Consider the following 25,212-nt stretch of genomic DNA (forward strand, 5'->3'; position numbering starts at 1 on the left):
TACGCCCTGTTGTGCCTTCCTACTGTGTAACCTAAAGCAGTTAAAGAAATAAAGTGCTTTTGACAGCAATTTTTTTGGGTTATTCTTTAATGTGAAGTGAGTTGTGTTATTTTTGTGTAAGATACTGCTGCCATGCCCATTGGTGTGCCCCCCTGCTGTGTAACCTAAAGCTGTTCAAGAAATAAAGTGTTTTTGACAGGAATTGTGTTTTTGTGATTCTCTGATGTTGTGAGTTGTGTTATTTTTCTGTGTGGGGGACTGCTGGTGTAATGTGTCATAATGCTTTGTCTACTTGTACTTTGAATGGGAGAAAATAATGGGAGCAGGCTGAGCCTTGGTGGGGGGTGGAAGGTGGAAGAAGGGCCCCTGAGGGTTGGGGGCATTTTACATGCAAAATGCCACCCCTGGCAAGACAAGCCTGCCTCTTCATTTTTTCCCCATAGGAAATAATGAAGATCAGCAGCAGCAAGCACAAAATAAGAGATTAGCAGCAGCAAGCGAAAACCTTTCCCTTTTTAGGCGAGGATAGGGGGACCTGGTTTGGGGGACCATAACATGGCCCCCCAAAGTCCAATCTGTCTGAAACTTGGGGAGTTGTTAGAGAGGAGTTATAGAAAGGTCCCCACTAAGTTTGGCTTGATTTGGTGGGAAAATGCCTCCCCCAGGCTTCAGGGAAGCCTGGGGAGGCTTTTTCCCATTGAAATGCATTACCGAAATGATTACTGAAACATACCGAAACGTTTCCGTAATCGCTGTTTCGGTATTACCAAAACGTTTCAGTAATCATGAAACGTTTCGGTAATACTGAAACAAAACGAAACAGGTATGTTTCTGATTACCGAATTGCACACCCCTACCTGGGAGGCATAGTCTCTTCTCAAGTCCACTGCCAACCCTGCATCCCTCCCAGCCCTCCCTTTTGTCACAACTTTGGAGTGGAGTTGGTGGTGTGGGCATCGGGCACCGATCCTTGGAGGGAAACAGGGGCCTCAAGCTCAGTTTCCCTATTATGAGGATCCCCATAAGAGATCTGGAAAGTGAAACATGGCAGGTGCATGCCCAGCTTGGGGGCTGTCAGGTATGTCTCATTCTCAGGTGGCAGGGGATCCACACAGTGGTGTACACATGGTATCCCACTAACTGTCATCCCATGGCTCCCCCCTCAGCTGGGGTCTGAGGGGGTGTGGGAGTCATCAACTGGCAGATGAGTCAGCTGATGCTCAGATGCATTGTAGTGCTCTGCAAGCTGTAGATCAATAAAGTTGTGGCCTCTTTCAACTTCATCATGGTTGTTTAGTATGTTCTGTTGTTCCCCTGGCTCGCCCCCCACCCCTTCAGTGCTAGCCTGATACTTAAATGCTTAAATATTTTTGTTTATTAATAGAAGAGTGGATTTTGCAACAAGAAACAGTATGCTTGCAAAAGTACAAGCATTATGCTATGTACATCTTTGTTTCTTTAACTTGATTTCAGGGCAGTTTGGTCTATGAGTAATTGCTATGAGTACCCATTCTGCAATATTTTCTATGTACCAAATGATAAAGAGATTAGATGACACAATCTAAAATATAAAGGGCAACATGAAATGACTGTAGCAAGCACTTTTCAGGCCTGTCTGACTGGAAGGTCAATATGTCTACAGCAATAAAAATAACATATTGTGGAGTATTATAGAAGGTGTGTTGTCATGTCATCCTCTTTTCTTGCAGTTGAAGGGTCGCTGATCCCACTATGGAAGGAGAGCTAAGTCATTGCTGACAATTTTTATATAAGACTGACTGACAGGACACATGCTGCTGGGCATCCCATCTGGTGTCAAAAGTCCAGTAGAAATCCAAACCACTTTTCAACTATCATTTTACAGCTAGTGGGAAAGATAAAGCTGCGGGCAATTTTCATGAAAACTGACATCTGATACACAATGAAAGATAACTAAAGAGAAGAATGTTAGCTGCTAATAGCCCATCTCAGGTGATAGGTCTGAATTACCTTTCTGGTGCTGATCTTAAGCACATTTATACAGAGGAATACTGTACGAATATCATAAGCATTATTCCCCCAAGGAATGCACTTAGGATCAGTGTGTTAGTCATATCTCTAATGCCTCCTGAATACAATTGGCCTTGGTGGCTTTAATGGATGGCAGACAGTGATGCAGAGGTGAGTACATCCTGCATCCTACATACATGCTGCATATGAAGTTTTGACAGGTCACAAGAATGGAAAATCCTGTAATCCAGCTCATCAGATCACTTAATGTAGATTTCTTCGGATGCAGTAGCCTATAAATTGTTAGATACCGAAAAATAATGCTGAAAACAAATGAGAGACAGCTATAGAGTCTGAACGAAGACATTGGTTTTGGTACTCCTCCTCCCTTCCCCAGGGCACCCTGCCATTTGCCCCCCTAGCAGGAATAAGAGACAGACACCTGTTTTGGATTAAATAATGGGCCGCTTTATTAAAACAACAACTATGAAACATAACTACGGCAAGGGCCTAACTAGCGGTACAGGTCAGGCCCTGGGGTCGCTTCCTACCCCGCCCTGACCTGTCTGGGCGAGACACCCGCTGCCCCGGGTGCGAGCCATCACCAAATGGCTGGGACCCGGCCTGGCCAGGCGAAGTGGTTGACCCCTGTAAAGCTCCCCCACCCGGCCGTACGGCAGCGGGGGGAAGACCGGCTTATCCAGGGGTTTCCCACGCGGGCGTCTAACCACGCAGCTGGGCCGTACGGCAGCCAGCCACATCTGGCAGACCCCAATTCCCCACCAATGGGGAGGTGCCAAGGGTGCTCACCGACCCGCAACAGATTCTTACTTAACTAACATCCTGCCAAACTGGCATTAACTCAGGCCCACCAAGCTAAATTAACCCCCCTTCAAACAGTACGAGGTAGGCGAAAAAACTCCAGCCCCCACGCCAATCAGGGACTGTGAGAGAAAAAAATTCCTACCTGGCTCCAAAAGGCAACCGGCTAGTTCCGTACTGAAATAGGGTGAGGTGGGTGGGCCGAGCACGAGGCAAGACTGGAGCCTCGGGGGCGGAGGAACAGCAAACGCTGTGAAGCTCCGCCCCCCAAAGGCTAAAGCCCCGGATGAGAGGCTTGGTTGTCTGCCTCTATCCTACAGCGGGGCAAATGGCTGCCACCTGCTTAAGGGGCAAGCCCCCCGCAGGGTTGGCAGAATTGCCCCCCTAGCAGGAATAAGAGACAGACACCTGTTTTGGATTAAATAATGGGCCGCTTTATTAAAACAACAACTATGAAACATAACTACGGCAAGGGCCTAACTAGCGGTACAGGTCAGGCCCTGGGGTCGCTTCCTACCCCGCCCTGACCTGTCTGGGCGAGACACCCGCTGCCCCGGGTGCGAGCCATCACCAAATGGCTGGGACCCGGCCTGGCCAGGCGAAGTGGTTGACCCCTGTAAAGCTCCCCCACCCGGCCGTACGGCAGCGGGGGGGAGACCGGCTTATCCAGGGGTTTCCCACGCGGGCGTCTAACCACGCAGCTGGGCCGTACGGCAGCCAGCCACATCTGGCAGACCCCAATTCCCCACCAATGGGGAGGTGCCAAGGGTGCTCACCGACCCGCAACAGATTCTTACTTAACTAACATCCTGCCACCGCAGAGGCCAAGCCTCTGCTTAGGCCTCAGCGCCCCACAAATGGCTTAAGGCCAGGCGCAGCCCTTGCCGCAGGTCGTTCAGAAATATATCGTTACCCCTGCTAGAGAGGTGCACCCCATCCCCTCTGTAGAGGTCTGCAGATTCGGCCCGGATCTGCGGGTGTGGCAAATAGATACCGAGACCACCCGCCATTGCTTTGAAAAGGGCTCTGTTGGCCATCCGCCGTGCCCTCTCGATAGCGCTGTGATCCAATGCTTCCCGCCACACCTGACGCGGAAGCATCGCCGACCAAAATATCAGGACGCCAGGCCAACGTCTCCGAATCTCAAGAAGGTCATCCTGAGCCTGCCAAGACAAGGCGATGCCCTTCATCAAACCTAAATCATTGCCGCCCAAATGAATCACCAGGATGTGTGGAGGAGGGGAACTCCGGCCCTCAAACAATAACGGCATAAGACCGGCCCAACGTAGGCCCCTTCTGCCTCGCCACTCCACCGTGGCCCAGCGGCTAAGTCCAAGCTGGGACCCCATCCGCGTCCTCTTCGCTTGGTGCGCTGCCCAAAAGATCATGCTATGGCCACATACGAGGATGCGTATCCTCTCGCGCCACGGCACCACACCTGAAAGAAAAATAATATCAGCATGACTGCCCATCAGTCAGGGGCCTCACGTAAGACTTATAAGCTGAGGAACGCCACCGCCCGACCTTCTGAATCTCAGCTGCTGAGTACCCCATCGCTGCCGCCGTAGAAGCGGCGCCTATGCGAAACGAATGGGTCCCAAATTTGACCCCCTCGAGCCCCAACCTCGAAAGAGCCCTGCCCGTGACAGTCCAGAACTGGTACTTAGTCAGCGGGGAGCCGTCCTCATGGCAGAAGAATGCCCCTGGTGCTGAGCCCCGGGCGCCCATGTATTTCCCCAAAGCCTTGACCGGGCACAGCTCGTTAATAGCGCATCTCCCTATCGTCAAATCCACCCCTCTTTGCATCTGATCAGTCTTAGAACGCCTAATGCGAATGACCACATGATCTCCCTGAAGTTTAACATCAGAAGCAGATATGGCTCTACCCGAATCATCCTTGAGGGACTGAGGGACGAGCTCACTGACCCGGAGGGCTCCAAAAAAGGCAATCAAGGCAGCGGCATGAAATAACAATTCCTCGAAAGGGGACCTGCAGACCCGGGGCCACATGGCCCTCAAACCCTGTAGGATGTTGGGGGAAATGGGCTGCCGGGCATCCCTATTGACAACTGTCTCTCTAGACCAACCCTCCAGCATCTTCCGTATGCGGAAGTCCCCGGTGGGGTCTGTCATACCCCGTGCCTTAGAGGCAAAACCCAAGGCTGCCAGCTGACTCCGAATATATTTAACCCTATGCCCCTTACCTTTCTGTGCAACACAAAACTGGGCCGCATGCTCCACTGGAATTGGCCACAACTGTGGAAGGCCAGACGTCTGCCTGAACTCCGCAAAGAATCTTACCGCCCTGTCGTACGCCCTCCTTGTACTAGGGGCCAGAGCTAACTGGATAGCTCTAGATGCCTCGAATTCCCAATCCTCCAAAGCTCCGGAGGAACCTGGGCGGGCAGCAAATCCGCCTCTGGGGCAAGCTGTCGAAACCGGTCCATCTGCAGACGAGATAAGGCGTCTGCCACTTCATCATTGAGACCGGGGACATGCTTGGCCAAGAACAAAATATTAAGTCCAAGACACCTTAAGGTGAAAGCGCGGACCAGCTTCATCACCCGGGGTGATTTAGAAGACAGGGAATTAACGACCTGGACCACTGCCATATTATCGCACCAAAAGTGCACCGAGTGGTTGGCCATTTCCTCGCCCCACAAATACACCGCCACTAGGATCGGGAAGAATTCGAGAAAGGTGAGGTCTCTACCCAGGCCTGCCTCCAACCAATCGTTGGGCCATGGTGCCGCACACCAATGTCCCCTGAAATAAATCCCTAAACCAATGGAGCCAGAAGCGTCCGAGGAAACCTGAAGGTCACCCTCCAATAACAGCTCCTGCCTCCAAAAGGAAACACCATTAAAACTCCCCAAAAATTGGCACCAAACTGCCAAGTCCTGCCGCATACCATGCGTAATCCTCATACTGTGATGTGGAAATCGCAGTAAGGCCATCGCATCACAAAGACGCCTCAGGAAGGCTCTTCCCGGCGCCACCACTTTACATGCGAAGTTAAGGTGGCCTACCACCTGTTGGAGTTCCAACAATGACACTTTCCGCTGACCCAGGAGGGTCTGCAAACGACTCCGTAAATCCTGGAGCTTTGTAAGGGGGAGACGAGACGTCTGGCGCACAGTATCTAGTTCTATCCCTAGAAAGGTCAGAACTGTCGTGGGCCCTTCCGTCTTCTCATGTGCTAGGGGAACGCCCAACTCGTCAGCTAGGCGCATAAAATCGTCTAACATGCGTGCGCACTGACCCGTATGCGGGGGCCCAACCAGAATAAAATCATCCAAATAGTGGGCGGAGTCACGGCAGCGCTGCCTGCGACGTAGAGCCCATTCCAAGAACGTACTAAAACGCTCAAACACTGCACAGGAAACAGAGCAACCCATAGGAAGTGCTCTGTCCATGTAAAATTTGCCCTCAAAGGCAAACCCCAGGAGATCAAAGTCGTCCGGGTGAACAGGGAGAAGTCGAAATGCAGACTTAATGTCGCATTTCGCCATCTCGGCACCCCGGCCGCAACGCCTCACAACTTTGACCGCCTGGTCAAAGGATGTGTAACGCACCGAGCATAAATGCTCGGGAATCGCTTCATTGACGGAACCACCCTTGGGGTAAGACAGGTGGTGAATAAGCCGAAATTCACCTACTGTCTTCTTAGGGACTACACCCAGGGGAGAAACACGCAGAGAAGGAATTGGAGGGAAGGGGAAAGGGCCTAAAACCCTGCCCTCAGCACATTCCTTTTGAATCTTTGCCCTCACCACGTCCTCCATGCCAATAACAGAACGCAAATTAGGTGACATGAAGGCGGTTCTGGGGCCTTGGAAAGGAATACGGAACCCAAACAAAAAACCGTGTAACAAAAACTGGGCATCATCCTTGTTAGGGTAGTCGGCCAACATGGCCTCAAGTACCCTCACTTTTATTGGGCTGGGGCCCTTTACCAGGCCCCGGTTGCCCAGGGGTGCCACCCCCTTTCTTTCCGAATGGCCTCTGTCTTTTGCAAGCATTGAGTGCGTGCGGACCCCTGCAGGTTGGGTACTCGTGGCTAAAGCGGCAGTTCTTCCGGCTGCAAACCCCCTTTGAGGTGAACTCAAAACAAAGCAGTCGGGGCTGAACCGACTGCCCCGCGGAGCCGCGGGAGCCGTAAGAACCCTGGGCAAACCCACCAGGAGCCTGCAAAGACCGCTGTACAATATGGCCACTGTCGGATCTGTCCCCCCCAGCCGACTTAGCCGGAGTCATCAGTTGTAACCATAGATACTGATGAATTTGATCCCAGGGCAAAGATGGGTTCAGAGCAGCTCGCATCCGAAACTCCTCATCATATTGCAGCCATGCTGCACCCATAAACTCCGTGTGTGCCCTATAAATAATGTCCATGTACTGGAACAATGGGGCAGCCCGCCAGGGCTGCGCCCTGGCTATAACACCCGCGTATATGAGAAAACCAGGAAGCCAATTATGCCAAGTTCTATCAATCTTGCGCCTCTTGAGGCGCTCTTTGTCGCGGTCTTCCAGATCCTCTTTATCCTTCTTCTCCAGATCTCTGAAGAGAAGGGTAAAGACATCCACATAATCTCCGCGTAATATCTTCTCTCTGGTGGCCGGTGTGAGGTGATCACCAAGCGGCATAGCCGTATCCCCAACTGGGAGAGCCCTATAGGGGACCGTTCCGTAATTGGACCAAGGGACTCCAAAATATGACCCCCATGGCGATACTTGGCCCATCCCCTGCACCTGGGCCGGGGGGGCAGCCCAACCAGCCACCCCCGGCCCTTGCCCAGGGACAGACGATTGACCCCAATGCCCCCAGTCTGAAGCCAACCCAGTCCCCATAGCACCCAAGGGAGCTGCAGGGGGCGTGTATGGGGTGTGCTGTGTGGGTTGAGTAGGCTGACCCCAAGGCCAGGGGCCTGACTGTTGGGGCCAAGTGCACTTACCATCGGATTCCGGGGGTTGCACCACCAGTGCCACTTGCCCTGCCTCCTGGTTCCAGCTGCCATCCACGTCCGCTGCCGCAGGCTCAGCCGACTCTTCCTCCATAACATGACTGGCCGCGGAAGTAGACGGAGCGGGGGTACCTTCAGAAGACATCGCCTCTAAAGAAGCCAAGCGAGAAAGAATATCGTTAAGAGATGCAGTCTTAGATGCAACCCTCGAGGGTCTCTTCCGCGCAGGTTCAGCTACCGCAGCGGCCTGTGACTTTGCTTGCTCCAGTGCTGAAATCCTGGCTAAAATATCACGTCGCAAGGAAACATCTTCCTCCTCGTCTGATGACAATGCTACAGCCGTGCGCTTGGGAGGGCGCTTAGCAGGCTGCTTCCCCTTAGAGGAGCCGCCTTTTTTAGGCCCCATCCTGGCCAGGAAAAGAAGCAAGGGACAATACTACCGTGGGCAACCAGGGAAAACACAGAAACTCAGCAGCCGTCTACCCGAGGCCGGCTGAGGAGTAATAATAGCTAGTGGGTTACCCCCAGGTACTGCTGTGGACTCACGACCCAGCCCAACGCACCCAGACCAATACTCCCACACACAGCCCCTCAAAGAAGGAAGGGGGGGGCAGTCCAAGGGAAACCGCCTATGTTGGAAGTGCCTTGAAGCTGTGACTGACCTAAGATCACCCAGCTGGCTTCAAGGGGAAGAGTGGGTAATCAAACCTGGCTCTCAAGATTATGGTCTTATGCTCTTAACCACTACTCCAAACTGGATCTCTGGACAAAATGGCCGCCTCCCAGTCAGCCAAAATGGCCGTGAAGCACGGGAAAGGAGCAATAAAGGGGCCCAAGCTACTGTGGGCGCCTCCCCTGTAACAGCCCCGTCCTAAGGCCTGGCAAGTAGCCGTACGTCCCGATGGCGCGCCAAAAACTGGCCACACGCAGCAAAGGCTGGACGGCGCGGGGGAAAGGCGCGGCCGCCGGGGCCGTCGGAGGCCTCCTGCGAGGGAGGCAGGCGCAACTGGCCCGAGGGCGCGTTGCCTGCCCGTCCGAAGCCCACACACCACGAAACTCGGCCGGGGGGGGGGAACGGGCACGCCAGCAGGCTAACCCACAAGACGGGCGCAGAAACGGGCTGCGGCGGCGCGGGGAGCAACCACGGCCGCCGGGGTCGATGCTAGCCGCGCCCAAAGGCAACCGCCGCGAGCGAGGGGGCGAGTGCAGGACGCAATGCCCGTACACGCAGCCCTCACGCCTGCCGAACTCGCCCTTAAGAAGGGGCACGGGACGGAGGGGGAAAACGCCGCCCAAGCCGCAAACCCAAGCCCTCCCAGTAACCAGAAGCAGCGGGGAAAACTCTGCTGCACTATCCGCCGTCAGAACAGCACCCCGCCGCAGATTCGCCGCCTCTACGGCCTTGGAAAAGGGGCCTCGTGCCGGGAAGCAGCACACAGGTGTTGCCTCCACCGAGCACGAGGCAAGACTGGAGCCTCGGGGGCGGAGGAACAGCAAACGCTGTGAAGCTCCGCCCCCCAAAGGCTAAAGCCCCGGATGAGAGGCTTGGTTGTCTGCCTCTATCCTACAGCGGGGCAAATGGCTGCCACCTGCTTAAGGGGCAAGCCCCCCGCAGGGTTGGCAGAATCTTCTTCGCCACATACATGCTTAGCCCAGCAGGGAAGATAATTTCTATGGTTGGTTATTATATCTTGGGTACAGTAGCCTGCTTATCAGTTATCTTTCCTCCATCTCCCTAAGAAAATAATGTTCAATGTTAGCTTTTATAGTCATGTGAAGTTTCTGAGTGGTGAAAATATAAAACATATTTTCAAAAGAAGTGATTCTGCAGTGATCCAGCAAAGGTTGAAGTGAAAAGGTGTTGTAAGGAACAGTTAATTCATAGGAGTGCAAGCTTCTTGGGGGCAGGGGGGGAAGGAAATGAGAGAATCTGCATTCAATCAATTGACAGTTACATTGACCCCATAATCATCTGCATTTTGCACCTGCAGCATTTGTTCAAGGAAAATACTCAAGGAGCTAGTTTATTTCTGTAATGAATGCATTGTCATTGTAGTCTTGGTCATGCAGCCAGTGGCAGTTTAGAGTGAAAAAAGAATTAAGTTTATTCAAGAAATAAGAACATAAAACAAGGATTTGCCATGTTTGCATTTTTTTAAGGAAGAACTGATTGATTTTATCATAGTTTTTCTTCTGAAAGTGATTGGCTGAACTCAAAGCAATTTATTTAAAATAAAGATAAACTTATATCAATGTAACATTAAATCACAAACTGAAACACTCTTGAGGTTGAAATTGCTGCAGGCACATCTTCATTTAGAAAGCTGAGTTAGGTCAGCTGAAATTTCAGTCTGCTCCAGTCTTCCAATATGAGAAAAATAGGAAAATCCTTGTCCAAGCAGCAAATTGTACTAAATCGATATGTAATATAACATAAACTGTGAAATATAACCCATGCACATTTTACAACTGACCACAAAAATATCATATACTTAAGGTGAAATTGTTCCCTAAAAATGTGCTGAAGGAGGCTTCCCTGTATGTTACCCCTTAATGCCTCATGAGAGTATAAGAAGACTCATATTGGATTTGTTCAACCAGCAGCCCATCCATTCCCACATTCTGTCTCCCACAGTAGCCAATTGGTTAATCTGGAAGGCAACAAGAGCCTCCTTAGCAATAATGATGGTTAAGTATTTGTAGATTTGTTTTAAATGGCTTGGCTATTGTTAAAAATTCAGCATCCCTGATTTTTTTAAAAAAATAATACTAAATTTTAAGACATATTTTTATTCATTGTAAATTATTTATACAGATAGATTATCCAGATGTTGTGATGATGCAATTTCTTTCAAACCAGTTTCTTGAGACAATTTACCTATGGCTTCCCAGGTTGGAGTTTGTTTTATTTTAGCTGGGTTTTGCAACAAGTTCCTGGTTATAGTAAAACCAATATTTTCTAGTCTAATCCAGAAACTAATCCTTAGTTCTTTAATGAATAAACACACTCACAGCTAGTATATTACAGCTAGTAAACTGTTGTATCTCTGTGTTGGTATTAATGACTTAAAATGAGATTTTAATTTGTATATTTTTAGTTTGTTAGCTGCTTTGTGGCCCCATGAAGGCAGAAAGGTAGGGTAAAAAATCTTGTAAATAAATAAATATCAGGGCCAGTGTGGGGCCATGACCAGTCCTACCAAACCTAGATCTGGACTTTATGTTTGCCCCCACCCCCAGTTGGAATGAAGAGGCAGACACCGGTGCTGGGAATTAAAGGGCTGCTTTATTAAATTAAAAGAACATATTTGTCAGCACGGCAAGGGCATAACTAGTGGTACAGGTTGGGCCCTGGGGTCACTCCTAGTCCCCGCCCTGACCTGTCTGGGCAATCCACCAAAAGCCCCGGGGGTGAACCATCTATGGTATGGCTGTGACCCGGCCGAGCTGGCAAAGTGCTTCACCCCCTTAAAGCTCCCCGCTTGGCTGTACAGCTACAAAGGGGGACCGGCTTGTCCAGGGGTTCCCCACCAGGGCGTCTGACCTCACAGCTGGGCCATACAGCAGCCAGCCACTCCTGACAGACCCCAATTCCCCACCAATGGGGATATGCCAGGGGTGGTCACCAGCCCGCTCATTGTCCCAACTCCTAACCCACCAAGGGAGGGCAAACTCGACCCACCAAAGCCAATTACCTCCCTAAGAACAGCACAAGGTAGGTGAAAAATGCCCCACCCATAATCCAATGCAGGGTGAAAAGCGAAAAAATTCCTACCTGGTCCCCAGATGGTGACTGGCTAATCCTGTACTGAAATAGGGTGAGGTGGGTGAACTGAGCACAAGTTGCACTGAGGTGCTGAGGGACGGTGCAGCCAAAACGGCCACTGAAGCACCACCCCTCCAGCGCGTCCCACCGCAAATGGGAGGGTACCGGTGTTGCCTCATCCTCCTCCAAAGAGGCAAAGCATGGCCCCCAGCCATTGTGGCTGACGCCACCGGCTGGGAATGCCATATTTCTGATCCAACATCTTTGAAATAAGGAGGTTAAACCAGAAGGACCCCCCCAAAAAGAGTTATTGCTCCATTAAGCAGAGAAGGGAAGAAAGCCATATCATGTTTATAACAGAAATGAAGTCTTTATGCTGCCTTCTGTTTACAGGGGCTGGTGTAGTTTCTATTTCTGTACTGTACCTGAAGGGGCATCTAAGCTTGGATATACATTAGTCCAATCAGTTTACTAAGCTAGCTCCCAGCCTTAGGCAAGGAGATTCCTGGTCCAATCTTGATAGTGCATTTTTAAAAAATCGTTTGTTGTCAAAGAAAGAACTTGAGCAAGAACAAAGAGTCCGCAAATGATGAAAAGATAATAGAGATGGCTAGAGTGACAGTGGAGAAAAACTTGGGACAAATCTGACCAGGCATGGGCTACAGCTCATTTTAAAGCCTACTCTGCAGCAGTGACGGTGGCAAAGAAACAATATTTCTCTGATACCATTTCCTCCTCTGATACTAATATTTTAGCTGAGTTTTGCTTTACATGTAAAGCCACTGGGAGAGGTCATCTGGAAATTTGGACGGAGTTGCCATCAATATGCAGGTGATACTCAGCTCAATTTCATGCTTCCAGAAGATCCCAGGAAGACTGTAGAAAATGTGAACAGGTGCCTGGAGGCAGTTTTGGGATGGATGAGGGCTAATAAGCTGAAACTTCATTCTGACAAGATGGAGGTACTACTGGTAAGGGAAAATTCTGACCCAGGAAGTGGTTTATCTCCTATTCTAGATGGGCCTGTACTCCCTCTAAAGGAACAGGTTCTTAGCCTGGGGATGCTGCTGGACCCAGACTCCTTGCTGGATAAACAGATGACAGTGGATTGCAAGGGGTGTCTTTCACCAGCTTCAACTGCTGACCTTGCTGCAACCCTTCCTGGGCAGGAAAGATCTCACCACTGTAGTACACACCCTGGTAATATTGAGGTTATACTAAATCAATGCACTTTATGGGCTGCTCTTGAAGACTGTCAGAAGCTTCATTTGGTATAGAATGTTGTAGCCAGAATGCTGACTGGAGAGAGTCATAGGAACCATGTTACTCCAGTCTTGTTACATCTACAGTAGTTTCCCGTTTGTTTCTGGACCCAATTCAAAGTTCTGGCATTAACTTTTAAAGCCCAATATGGCTGGGGACCAGCATATCTTGGCCACTTTCTGCCATATGTACCTACCCATTCACTTCAGTCACCTTTGGTAGCTCTGCTAGATGAGGCTAGATGTGTGACAACCTGAGGTAGGATGTCAGAAAGTTGGATTGCTACTATGCGATGTGAAATGTACAACCTTTGAAGAAAGCTAAAATATTGGCCGAGATGAAGAGACATCGAAACGAGCAGGATTATAAGCTGGTGGGTTCGTTGCCAACTGACTGGAGCCCTTAGGCTGCCAGACCACTGAACTGGTTCCATGGACATATCATCATTGGAACTTTGTTGGCATCCACCTAAAAGATAACAAAGGAAAAAGGAATTATAAAGGAACTGATGTTATAGAATGATTGGGAATCTGAATTGGACTTACTTGACCTTTTGTAATACTATAGTATGAATTTCTCACAATTGAGCACTTGCACTTTAATATAATCAGTTTTGGCTAACACCTGGTAGTGTGTGTGGTCTCCCTGGGGAGTTCCTGGTTAGTGCTGTAGTGTTTTAATATTTGCCATGCTGGGGACCCTGTTTTGGGTGGGAAAGTGGCATACAACTATATTAAATAAATAAATATTAAAGTAGGGAGTTAGTATGTTAAAGCTGATGGATGACCAGATGTTGACCAGATGGTCCCATTATAGATGCCACTCTGCTTATCTTCTCTTTGAACAGTGGAAGTGAAGAGCTATTCTATGTTTGATATCAGAGACATTGATAGAATTTCAAATGTGTTCTGTTCTTCCCTAGACCATTCCCCTGCTGTTCCATTCCCATATCTGACAGAAATGGTGGCAGAGAATCTGTAAAATCTGACTTGTTTCATGAGGTCGTAAATATTTCCACAATAATATTCTAGATTGCAGGATCCCTGCCTTTCCAGTAGTTTGGGGCACTTGGCAATAACTTGAAATATATAAAAATCCAAACAGCACAATCTCCCAAAGGGAACGATATACAACAAAAAACAGTCTGGCATCTAAAAATGACAATGCCCATTTAATTCACCATCAGCCAAATGTTTTCTCAGAAGGATTGCCATACAAGTTTTTCTGTCAGCTGGCACAGTTTAAGCCTTTGTTGTTCTTTCAAGAAGCCTGTTCAATAAGGTAGGGAAGGAATATTAAAGTCACCACTTCCCCAGATCTCTAGAGCCAGTGGGTTGGAGGGATGGTTAAGAGCAAAACACACTTCTTAGGGGGCAAGAACACTCGCACCGCAGGGTAGAAACATTGCCACGAGTTCCCTATAGATAAGCCTAAGCTTAGATACTAATGAAACCAAGTTGGGTATTAATTAAGAAGTCAGCCCTGCAATGTAAGTCACCTGCTGATTGAGTTCACAGTCATCACCAAACAGCTATGCAGGAAGCCAGTAAGCAGGCAGACACAGACAAGTCATTCTCTTACTTGGACTATAATTCAGGCAACAGAAAAAAATGTTTAAGTCATAATGCTGTCCTCAGAATGAAAACAATCACAACCTACTAAACTTCATAATCACATCTACTTTCATGCCATGTTGCAAGTAGCATTGCTATCGGGAATGGAATTTCTTTGTCCAAAATTCACTTTTTTTATTCCTGTTAGTCGGATTTCTCTTTCACAAGAGGAATTTCTCTTTGATTTCTCTTTGTTGTTTTATGTTACGTATAATGGGGGTGCTCTGGCAGGAGGGTGGGAAAGTATGGAAATACATTGCCTTACCTCTCATCCTCTACAGAGTAATAAAGTTCTTTTGAAGGAGCCAAGAAGTCAGCAGCTCTTTGCATCTTGCTAGAAGTGCTCTTTGCAAGGTATTTGGCTGGGAGCTCTCCCTTGCTAGGATCTAATTGGGAGAAATGCCATTTCCCAAGAACTCAGTAGAATCAAATCATGCTGCACTGCTGGATCTTGGGGGGAAAGCATAGATTCTTCAGGCGAGAGAGTTTCATAATTCCCAAGCATCTTGGATTTGTGTTACTGGTCTGGAAAATCAAGATAATGACCCCAAACAGCAATTTCTGTGCATACCTTTGGCTCAAGAATTTCATTATATGCATCCCTACAAACCACCATTTGCATCAGAATAAACAGTGAAGCAGCACATGGGTACTGGGCCAGCAGCTCAGAAGGTTAGCATAAAAGTAGTATGGTAGTGCCACTATTTAGTGTAATACTTTTTTTTTTTTTAGTTGTCCAACATCTGCTCTGCTTCATAATTTGGGTCTGTTCTGCTACTCTATTGATAGGACACAGCTATGTTTCATAATGGTTTTCTTATGTTAGGGCTACAGCTGCTTGCTGTGAAGCAAATGGAAATTTTTACATTGTTTTTAATGGAAACAGGATTGCACTAATTATAATTTTATAATTTCCACATTAGGCCATAAAAGTGAATCCATTAAAATATATTGCTTAACATTAAGTTTTACTTATAGCAAAGACTACACTAAACTTTGCATTATAAAGGGAGCATCAGATATATATTATGCATTGAGATTAACCAATTTAACAACACTTTTGCATAGCAGTTAAAGTCCTGTTATTCTCATGAAGAGAAAATTCACTTCTTCACAACAAATTGCCACAAGGTCAAATGTGCAATTAGAATTCTCAGTAACAATCTAAACTGGGTACTTTTTACAAATGTCCTGTGAAATACTAAAATATTTTAAAAGTTCAGATAATCACTAATATAGAGGAATAATGTTGCAGACGGACACTATGTGTCAAATACAAGGAATCAAAAATGTTTTAGGTTATATTTGTAAGGTATGTATTTCTATTATAAATAAGTTATTCTGGATTTCAGTTATTAATGAGACTGGATCAATCTATGTATGTGACTATGTGTGATTATCTGTAATGTATTTGTAATCTCATTAAACATGAACAGGCACCACTACAATTCAGGCACTGAGTAATTTAGAAGCAAAAAGAAACAAATATAATAATTCTCTCTGTGTGTTTTTAAGTATGATCACTATTCACAATCTCATGGCATGTATCAGTGACCAAAATCCAGAAAGTCATCCAGAGATGGACACAAACATATTCCTGGCCAAAAATGATGCAGACAGACTTTGTATATGTGTGGTCAGAGGACTTTGAAGTTGCTAGGGAATCTGCAGTCCCATTTGTGAATAAGCAGGTGCTTGAGATTCCAACAAGGACTCAGGAATTTAGTCCTAAGTATTGTTAGTCCTAGGGTGGCAGTCCCTGGCAGTTAGATCCCCAAGTCCCTCACAGCAAGCAGGCAGGTGCATTGGTTGAAGAAACTTTATTTAGAGATCTATTCAGTTCAGGTATGCACTCATAGGTAGAAGTTGGCAGAAGTGATTATTCAAACAATAGGACTACTAATTATAGCAGACGTTCTCCCACCCACTGTCCTGTTTGCATTCAGGCACAAAAACCCAAAAAGTTACATGGGAACAAAGTAGTTTAGTCTAGACAAAGTACAGAGTGGAATCATTCCCTCCTGTGAAAAGATACATTTCAGTACACATCTGCAGCTCCGGGCCAAGGCCACTTAGAAGTGAAAGCGCATATTTCTTAGAGATAACAAAGAGGCCACTCACTCCTCTGGAAATAAGTATTAGTAGTCTAGACACCCCCAGATGGCTTATATCCACTGAAGCAAGGAGGGTGAAATATAAATGTAATAAATTAAATTAAATTAAATTATATAAAATGCATAAGATAGAGTATTTACCTTTGGCATTATATCAGCATGAGTCCAAGATGCAGTGTACACATAATATGGATGCAGAAGATAACAATGACATGGATGCATATATCACTCTCAGCACAAAATGCAGAACACAACAATGGCATGGATGCTTGCAGAACATAACAATGCATACAACATAAGAATGGCATGGATGCTGGCATACATGACAAGTATCTACTTCACTAATTGCTGAGGACCATACATATACATTCCTTTCGAGTGTCCAACAATCCAGCCAAAAACATGTTGAATGCCAAAGTAATGCTTCATTCCAGACCAGAACATAGTTTGAGATCCTCTCATCAAAATGGTGAGTCTTGAAGCAATCTTCACCCCTGTACTGGTTTCAGTTCTTCACTGGAAATCACCAAAGTGACCTTCTTGGGATCTATTCATGAACATTTAAATATTTATATTTTAGCCCGATTTCTGAATGACTTTCCAACTGTTTTTTTTTTCTTTTCATACTTACAGTTCCAGCATGGAATTCTCTCATCTCTGCCTGCTTTCTCCTGTTTGTGATCCATGCGGATCTACATTGTGTTCTATAGGTTTTGATCTAAAAAAAAAGATAATACTTTCCTCCTTCCATACTTCAGAGGCATCCCAACTGTGTTCTATTGCAACTCTAGTCACTAAAGTAACCTCCAATCCATTGAGTCATGTGCACCCAGCTAAGCTAGTTCCGTATGCAATGATAGGTATAATGATCAACATTTTTGTTTCCAAGAGAGGCTGTGGCCTATATTTGAATTCTTTTTTTACATCGTATGGTGAATTCCATTTGTGAAGATCAGCCAAACAGAATAAGAGTAATTGAAAAATGTGTCAAAATGAATATTCCTCCTCTGTGAACAACATTATCACAGTGCTGTTAAAATTAAAGTTATATAAAGATATATTCTTGATTGTTGCTTCCCAACTCTTGTATCCAAGAAAATACTTTGAAATTCCACTGTGTTTTGAGTATACGTGGATTTAGTTTGTACCTGTGCTGAAACGGTTTTCTAATTTCTTCTCCTTTTTCAAATCCTGATGCAGGGAATTCATGCACAGTCTAATTTCAAAATAGTAGTCTAGTGGCACCTTTAAGACTAACCAACTTTACTGTAGCATAAGCTTTCGAGAACCACAGTTCTCTTTTGTCAGATGCAGACTAAGTTGGTTAGTCTTAAAGGTGCTACTGGACTCTTTACTATTTTGCTACTACAGACTAACACGGCTAACTCCTCTGAGTCTAATTTCAGAATTTTTTAAAAAGTGCTTGAAGTGTTTTAAAGTATCATTACAAGTCTTATAAAAGTGACTATAGAATGTAGCTATGTAAAAAAAGAAATAGAATCATATAGCTGCAGTTCTTTGTAAGGACTTTGCAGTATAATCCTTTTATCTAGCAATTGACAGGAATCATCTCTTGGAATCTGTTCATCTGTGTTTAGCAGCTATACTGGGATAAAGGCAGAAAAGTCCCAGGAAGAGATAAGGTGTGAGGCCATGGAACAGTTTCAAGCTAGCAGATAGGATGCACCAAGATGGCACCTGAAATCAGTGTTGCAAAATATTTGCAGATGTAGTATTGAGCAACTTGAGTCAGAGAGGCAAGCTGAGCAGAACCTGAATCACAGTACCTTTACAAAAGAAAAAGCAATGTTACATTTAATAATGTAGTCCAAGATGTCTTGCATGGCTGTCTTAAAAGTAGACCTGGGCATGAACAGGGGAAAAAAATGGACACGCTGTTTGTTGTTTGTCGCCATCCACAAACAAGGACAAATGGACAGTAATGAACATGACCTGTCAATGAACAAGTTCCTTGTTCATAGTTCATGGGGGCCAGAATGGACCCCTTGGGACTTAGATCCCATATTCACAGGGAGTGTTCAGCAGGCTCTTCTCCAGCCATTGCCCAAGTTTGGTCAAGATTGCAATACGGATCATGGACTTATACATTCCCAAATCCGAAACCCCCAGGAAACTCCTATTTGATACAATTGGAGCCATCAGTTGACTTCGGACCCATTTACAAGTGATGGACTTGAAACCCTATGGTGGGCCGCCTCCCCTCTGGGGGTGGGGGGTTTGGCCACTTGCTAGTGGCACCCCCTATGTGCCCGCCCACCAGGCCTCAGAGAGGCCACCTTCCAGGAGCCAGGGAGATGGGTGATGTCGGTGGCTGCTGAGCCTGGTGGGCTTGGGGAGGCAGTGGTGGGCCACCTCCCCTCTAGGGGGTGGGGGTTTGGCTGCTCACTGGTGGGACCTCCCCCCCATGGGCTCACCCACCAGGCATCAGAGAGGCCACCTTCTGGGAGCCTGGGAGATGGACGATGTCGGCAGCCGCTGCATTACTAAATGACCCAACAACAATCTGCTAAGAAAACCCTCCAGCAAGATATGGTGGCATATGTGGAGGCCTTACACACACAAACATACACCCTGGTGGGTCAGAGACACCAACATACTCCCACCAGATGGGAACTTTATGGCATCGGGGCTGATGCTGTTGTCCGCACCTCGTGTGGTGCAGAGGCTGTTGCTGTCAAAACACACCGGCTGGACATGGAGCATTGGGTGGTTAGGTACATGGGACAGATAGGTTTCTCAATAGACAAGTGCATAGCTGTATGGGTTAAGTGTATAGGATAGAGGGATGCATGGATACATTTAATACCTTTATTAGATTGACAGGAGACACAGATGCCGTGTACAGGGATATTGGGGAGACAGGTGTATTGCATAAATATCTTGATTGTCCAGGCATTATACAATTGGAAGGAAAGAACCAAGGGTGGCGATGCTTCCCTTGATACAGGGGTCACAGAGGGAGGCCATTTGGTACGGCACCTTGTGGCACAGAGGATGCAAGCGCTCAGCCATACATGCCTGCATCCTCCTCATAAAGTCCCTGACCCTGGGGAGCAGCACTTCCTTGTGCTCGAGCTCCTTGGTGAGAAACTGGTTGAACCCGTGGATCAGGGGGGGTGACCTGACCCAGGCTAGCATTGTCTGAGCACAAAATCTCGGTGGCTTCTTTAAAGAGTTTCATCAACCGGGACATCTGGGCAAGGACTCTCCATTCCATGGAGCTGAGGCTGAGCTCGTCTCCCTTCCTCAGAATGTCCATCGATGACAGGATGTCCTGCAACGGGCCCTTCTGCTCCAACAGACAACATATCATGTCATAGGTGGAATTCCAGCAGGTGGGCAGGTCCTGGTAGAGGTGGTGCTTGGGATCTCCCCCTCCCTCTGCCTCTGGAACAGCTCACGGGAAGAGTTGATGCTGCAGGAGAAGTGGGAAGTGACGCGCCGGCAGCTCTCCAGCAGATTGCGCGTCCGCAAGGTTCCCTCATCCCAGCTGTCCCTCGGCTTGCTCCCTAGCCCGAGAACATCCCTCATGACCAGGTGCAACTTGTACACCATGCACACCAGGCCTGGGAGGGATACCTCTTTCAGGGCTGCCAACATGTTGCTTCCTGCATCCATCACCATGAAGCCACAGACTTCTTGCGGTTTTGTATGAACATATTCATGTATCACCTTGTTGTATGAATTGATTCATTCATTTGTTCACTGTTATTACTTTCATTGTTTATGAAAATGGACTAAATTGTATATTCTATTATTCTTAAAATTATATTTATTGAGTTATTTTATTGTTACAGTTCCTTGCTGCTGTCAGCTCTTCTTGCTTTTGCCTTTATGGTAGTGGCTGTCCGGGGTCTGAGCCCCAGCCCCCAGACTTGACAAGAGGGAACAGCAGGGGACAAAAGGGTGGCAGCAACCCCACCCCCCAAGCCGGCAACCAGGGCCAGAACCTACCTACTCCAGGGGGAAGGGGTAAAAGGCCAGAACCTCAGAGGGGTGGAGGGGGCAAGGAGAGACCAGCCAGTCCCACCTTCCAGGGGGAAGAAAGGGGGCTAAGCAGGCCAGAGGGAAAGGGCCACAGCAGGGGGAATGTGGGACCAGCAGCAGCAGCAGCAACCCAAGCAGAGCCCTTACCTGGCAGGGAGAGGAAGCAGCCTCTACAGCCCAGAGCCACACCATGGCTAGAAGACAGCAGCCTGGCTCAGGAGTTGCTAGAAGCCAAGCCTCTCCAGGGGGGGCTGCCACAGGCATTCTGGGGGAGGAGATGGGTAGCCCCGCCCAGCATTGCTGAGCTGGCAGCGCAGAAGCTGGCTAAGGCAGCACCTCATGAGCAAGGCCAGGCAAGCCCAATAGCACGGAAGCTGGCTGGGGCAGCTCCTCGTGAGCAAGGCCAGGCAAGCTCAATAGCACAGAGGCTGGCTGGGGCAGCTCCTCGTGAGCAAGGCCAAGGAGCCCTCAGCTGGGGATGGCTTGCACTCAACCCCACCCTACCAGCAAAGCAAAGGAGCCCAGGAGGGATTAGTGGTTGGAGGGAAACACCTGGAGGGACGCACAGCTGGGCCCGGTCAGGAGAAGGAACAAGCCTAGAAGGAGGGCGGAGCAGAGAGAGGAAACCCTATAAAGGGTGGCTGGGAAGAGCTCTGGGGTGGTGGGTGTGAGTGAGGAGTGATGATGTGGAGTGAGAGCAGTAGAATGCAAGGGTGGAGGCTTGGAGGAGAGTTCTGGAAGGAGGAGATGAAGGAGGACGCAGAGGGTAAGCAGGCCAGGTTGAGCAGGCCAGCGAGTGGACTGAGAGGGAGTCTGGGTGAGGTATACCGCCCCTCCTTCCACAGAGCAGGGTCCTGCAGAGTCCCTGGCCCCCCTGTGATGTCAGGAGCAGACCGCCCAGTGCCACACCCAGCGGCAGCCGCGGCAAGCCCTGACAGTGGCAATGTTTTTCCCAGTATGAACATCGTCCATTCCCTAGGCCTGGAGAAGAACTACCCTGTAGCCTGGCATCAAGCATGACACCTTTTTTCAGCTGGGCGTGGTGGCGCGCACCTGTAATCCCAGTCTAAGCACGGGAGGCTGAGGCCGGCGGATCGCTTGAGGTCGGGAGTTCGACAATGCAGTCAGCATATAACCTTTTTTCAGGTGCCAGTTCTTGGCCTAGGGTGGCAGAGATCCTCTAGTTGCCACCAATGGGCAGTGATGCCAAGGTAGCCGTGATGGCAGCCGCTCCACAGGTCTGCTGTGAAGTGTACAGTACAGCCTTTGGCAGCTGACAGCTCCCTGAGCACCATGTCTTGCACAGACTGGTAGAGGGCAGGCAGGACTCGTCTGCCAATGGTGTGCCATGACAGCATGGACAACCATGGGGCAAAATGCTGAAGCAGCCTGCAGAAGCTCACACCCTCCACAATGGATAGGGGGAATCCTTGTAGGGCAATCGTCTCTGCCACAATGCAAACACCCACCTCCTGAGCCCTCGACCTCACCCTTTTCATCGGCACTGTCCCCGACCCTGAGGGAACAACATCCACAAGGGCGTCCTGTCTAAGCATTCTGCTCTGACCAGCCTCACCCTCGGGGTGAGGATTCTTGCTTGGGGTGGATTCCATTGACCCTCCCACTGATCCCTGGTCAGAACAGTTGGTAGCCCTCTTTCTCCACCCACCAGATCTTTCACCGGGCAAGGACAGTGACCACAGACTTGGGTGGTGCGACTTCAGGTGCCTACTCATGACTAGGGGTGTGCAAGGAAAAAACTTTCGGCTTTCTTGTTTCGGGATTACCCGAAACAAGATTCTCTACCGGCATTAGCCGAAAGCCGAAACAAGAATCTCTTTCGGGATTCGGGATTCGGCATTATTTCGGCATTCTTTCGGGATTCTTTCGGGTTTTTTTGCTGGGAAAATGCCTCCGTCTTTCAGGACGCCTGGAGGAGGCATTTTCCCACCAAATAAGCCCGAAATTGGTGGGGACCTTCCTCTAACCCTTCTCTAACAACTACCCAAGTTTCAGACAGATTGGACTTTGGGGGGCCATGTTATGGCCCCCCAAAGCAGGTCCCCCCATCCTCCCCATAAGAAAGCAAAGGAGCAGCATATTGTTAGCATGCTGCTGCTGATCTTTCTTCATTATTTCCTTCCTTTGCCAGGGGTGGCATTTTGCATGCAAAATGCCCCCCAGCCCTCAGGGGCCCTTCTCCCACCCCTCCTCCCACCTCCCACCAAGGCTCAGCCTGCTCCCACTTGGGGGGGCCATTTCATGGCCTCCCCAAGTAGGTGCTCTAATCTCTACCACTGACAGCTGGGGGAGGCTTGTGTTGCCAGGGGTGGCATTTTGCATGCAAAATGCCCCCCAACCCTCTGGGGCCCTTCTCCCACCCCTCCTCCCACCCCCCACCAAGGCTCAGCCTGCTCCCACTTGGGGGGGCCATTTCATGGCCTCCCCAAGTAGGTGCTCTAATCTCTACCACTGACAGCTGGGGGAGGCTTGTGTTGCCAGGGTTGGCATTTTGCATGCAAAATGCCCCCCAACCCTCTGGGGCCCTTCTCCCACCCCTCCTCCCACCCCCCACCAAGGTTCAGCCTGCTCCCACTTGGGGGGGCCATTTCATGGCCTCCCCAAGTAGGTGCTCTCAGCCCCTAAAGTCCACCCCTCACAGCCCCACACAAACCCAGTTCCCCCACCCCAGCTGCCACACACAGACCCAAATCCCCCCAGTAGCCCCTCACAGACCCAAATCCACCCCCACCTGCCCCACACCCACCATAACCCCAGGAACAGGCTGGCCTGCCCTCCCCTTTTGGGAACCCCTAAACTCTCTTTCCCAGGGCAGTTCTGCACAGACAAGGGGTGCCACAATGGTGGCAGTGCCAAATCGTCCCTGGGAAAGAGCACCTGCCCTGGCACACAGACAACCACCCCCCTGACCCCCCCACCACCCGCAGAGAAGGCTGGCCAGCCTGCTCCATTGTTCCCTATGCTGGGAACCAACCTCCCATCAAAGAAGGGAACACAGACACACAATCATTAAGTTTAAAAAACCTTTATTTTCTCATTTTCAAATTACAAGTGGTCAACAAATCACAACATATTACACTTATTGTCCCTCACAGCACAACACAACACAATTAACTACACATCAGAGAATCTTAAACACAATTTTTTTTTTGAAATGGACAAACAGTAAAGTTTTGAACATTTCCACAGGTCACATAGTAAGCGGGTACAACAGGGCATGGAAACAGAAGATGATCATAATAACTACCAGCCTAATACAACTCTCCCTCCATAACATGACTTAATGGGGGGGAACCACAGCAACAAAATCCCCCCCCCAACCCTCTGGGGCCCTTCTCCCACCCTTCCTCCCATCCCCCCACCAAGGCTCAGCCTGCTCCCACTTGGGGGGGCCATTTCATGGCCTCCCCAAGTGGGTGCTCTGCTCTCATCTCTACCACCGACAGCTGGGAGAGGCTTGTCTTGCCAGGGGTGGCATTTTGCATGCCAAATGCCACCCTCACCCTCAGGTGCCCTTCTCCCACCCTTCCCCCCACCCCCCACCACATGCATTCCTTGACAATCAAGAAATCTGGAGTTAAATATAATGTGCATGTAAGTCCCTCAAAGACAGAAGAAATATGGAGGTAATGACCCATTTGATTTCCACAACCTCAGACACAATTAGGGATCCGTTTCCCCTTGGTGGGGGATCCCCCACTCTCACCTATCACCCCGAGGGGGGAAAGTCAGTGAATGAGCCTTCAAGGTACGCTCCAGGGGCTGCTGCCGTGATGTCACTGATGTCATCTGGCTGCCCTGAGAGTATGCCTGTGCTTTGCAGTGGGCTGATTTGGGCCCTACAGGCCAAAGCAGGATCCCTTGTGGCCCAAATCAGCCTGCTGTGAATTGTGCGTGCTCCCCAGCCTTGTGTGATGATCACATCACCTCCTAGAACAGACATCATCATGCCAGAGCATTGCCATGAAATGATCATGCGTGTGTGAACAGACCCTAAGTATCCTGTAGGCTTCAGTGATGGTATAGTAATGTTTTCACTCACATTATAGAGAGAGAGAGAGACAGAGAAGGGGGGGAGGCACTGAAGCTAGATTATTTCTTCTATTTTACTGTCCCCTTCCAAAGCCAGGGTGGCATTGGCACAATGCCCCCCTCCCCCCGGCCAGAGCCTTAGTACCAGTATGCATTGACAGGCCCATGCATCATAGTCCTTTTTGAGACCCAGCCAAGTTGTGCCTTTTGTAGAAAAATGTTCAAGTTGCTGGTGGGGGTATGAACAGTTTTTAGATATCCACTGTAGTGCAATGGCTAGAGAGTTGGTCTAGAATCTGGCAGACTCTGATTCTGTGCCTTGTAGGCTTGATGGATGTTCTTGGCTCAGTCTAAGTAAACAATTGTGTTGTGTTTTCCAGAGGCAGTCTACGTGATTTTGGGGCCCTGGACAAATGTTCTGGACGGGGCCCCAGAACCAGTGCCGCCCCACCACTGGCTCCTTGCCAAGGCCAAGCAATTTGGTCACCTAGGCCCCAGATAGAGTGGGCAGGAGTGCGTTGTTTCCTTCCTCCCCCCCCTCCACCCCCTCCAACAACTAGGAAGGCCATCGGTGGAGTCACTCCAATGTGAGGCATGGAGCAGCTGTCTATTGTTAGCCT

This window comes from Eublepharis macularius, chromosome 3 (assembly GCF_028583425.1).
Source record: "Eublepharis macularius isolate TG4126 chromosome 3, MPM_Emac_v1.0, whole genome shotgun sequence".
Lineage (NCBI taxonomy): Eukaryota > Metazoa > Chordata > Lepidosauria > Squamata > Eublepharidae > Eublepharis > Eublepharis macularius.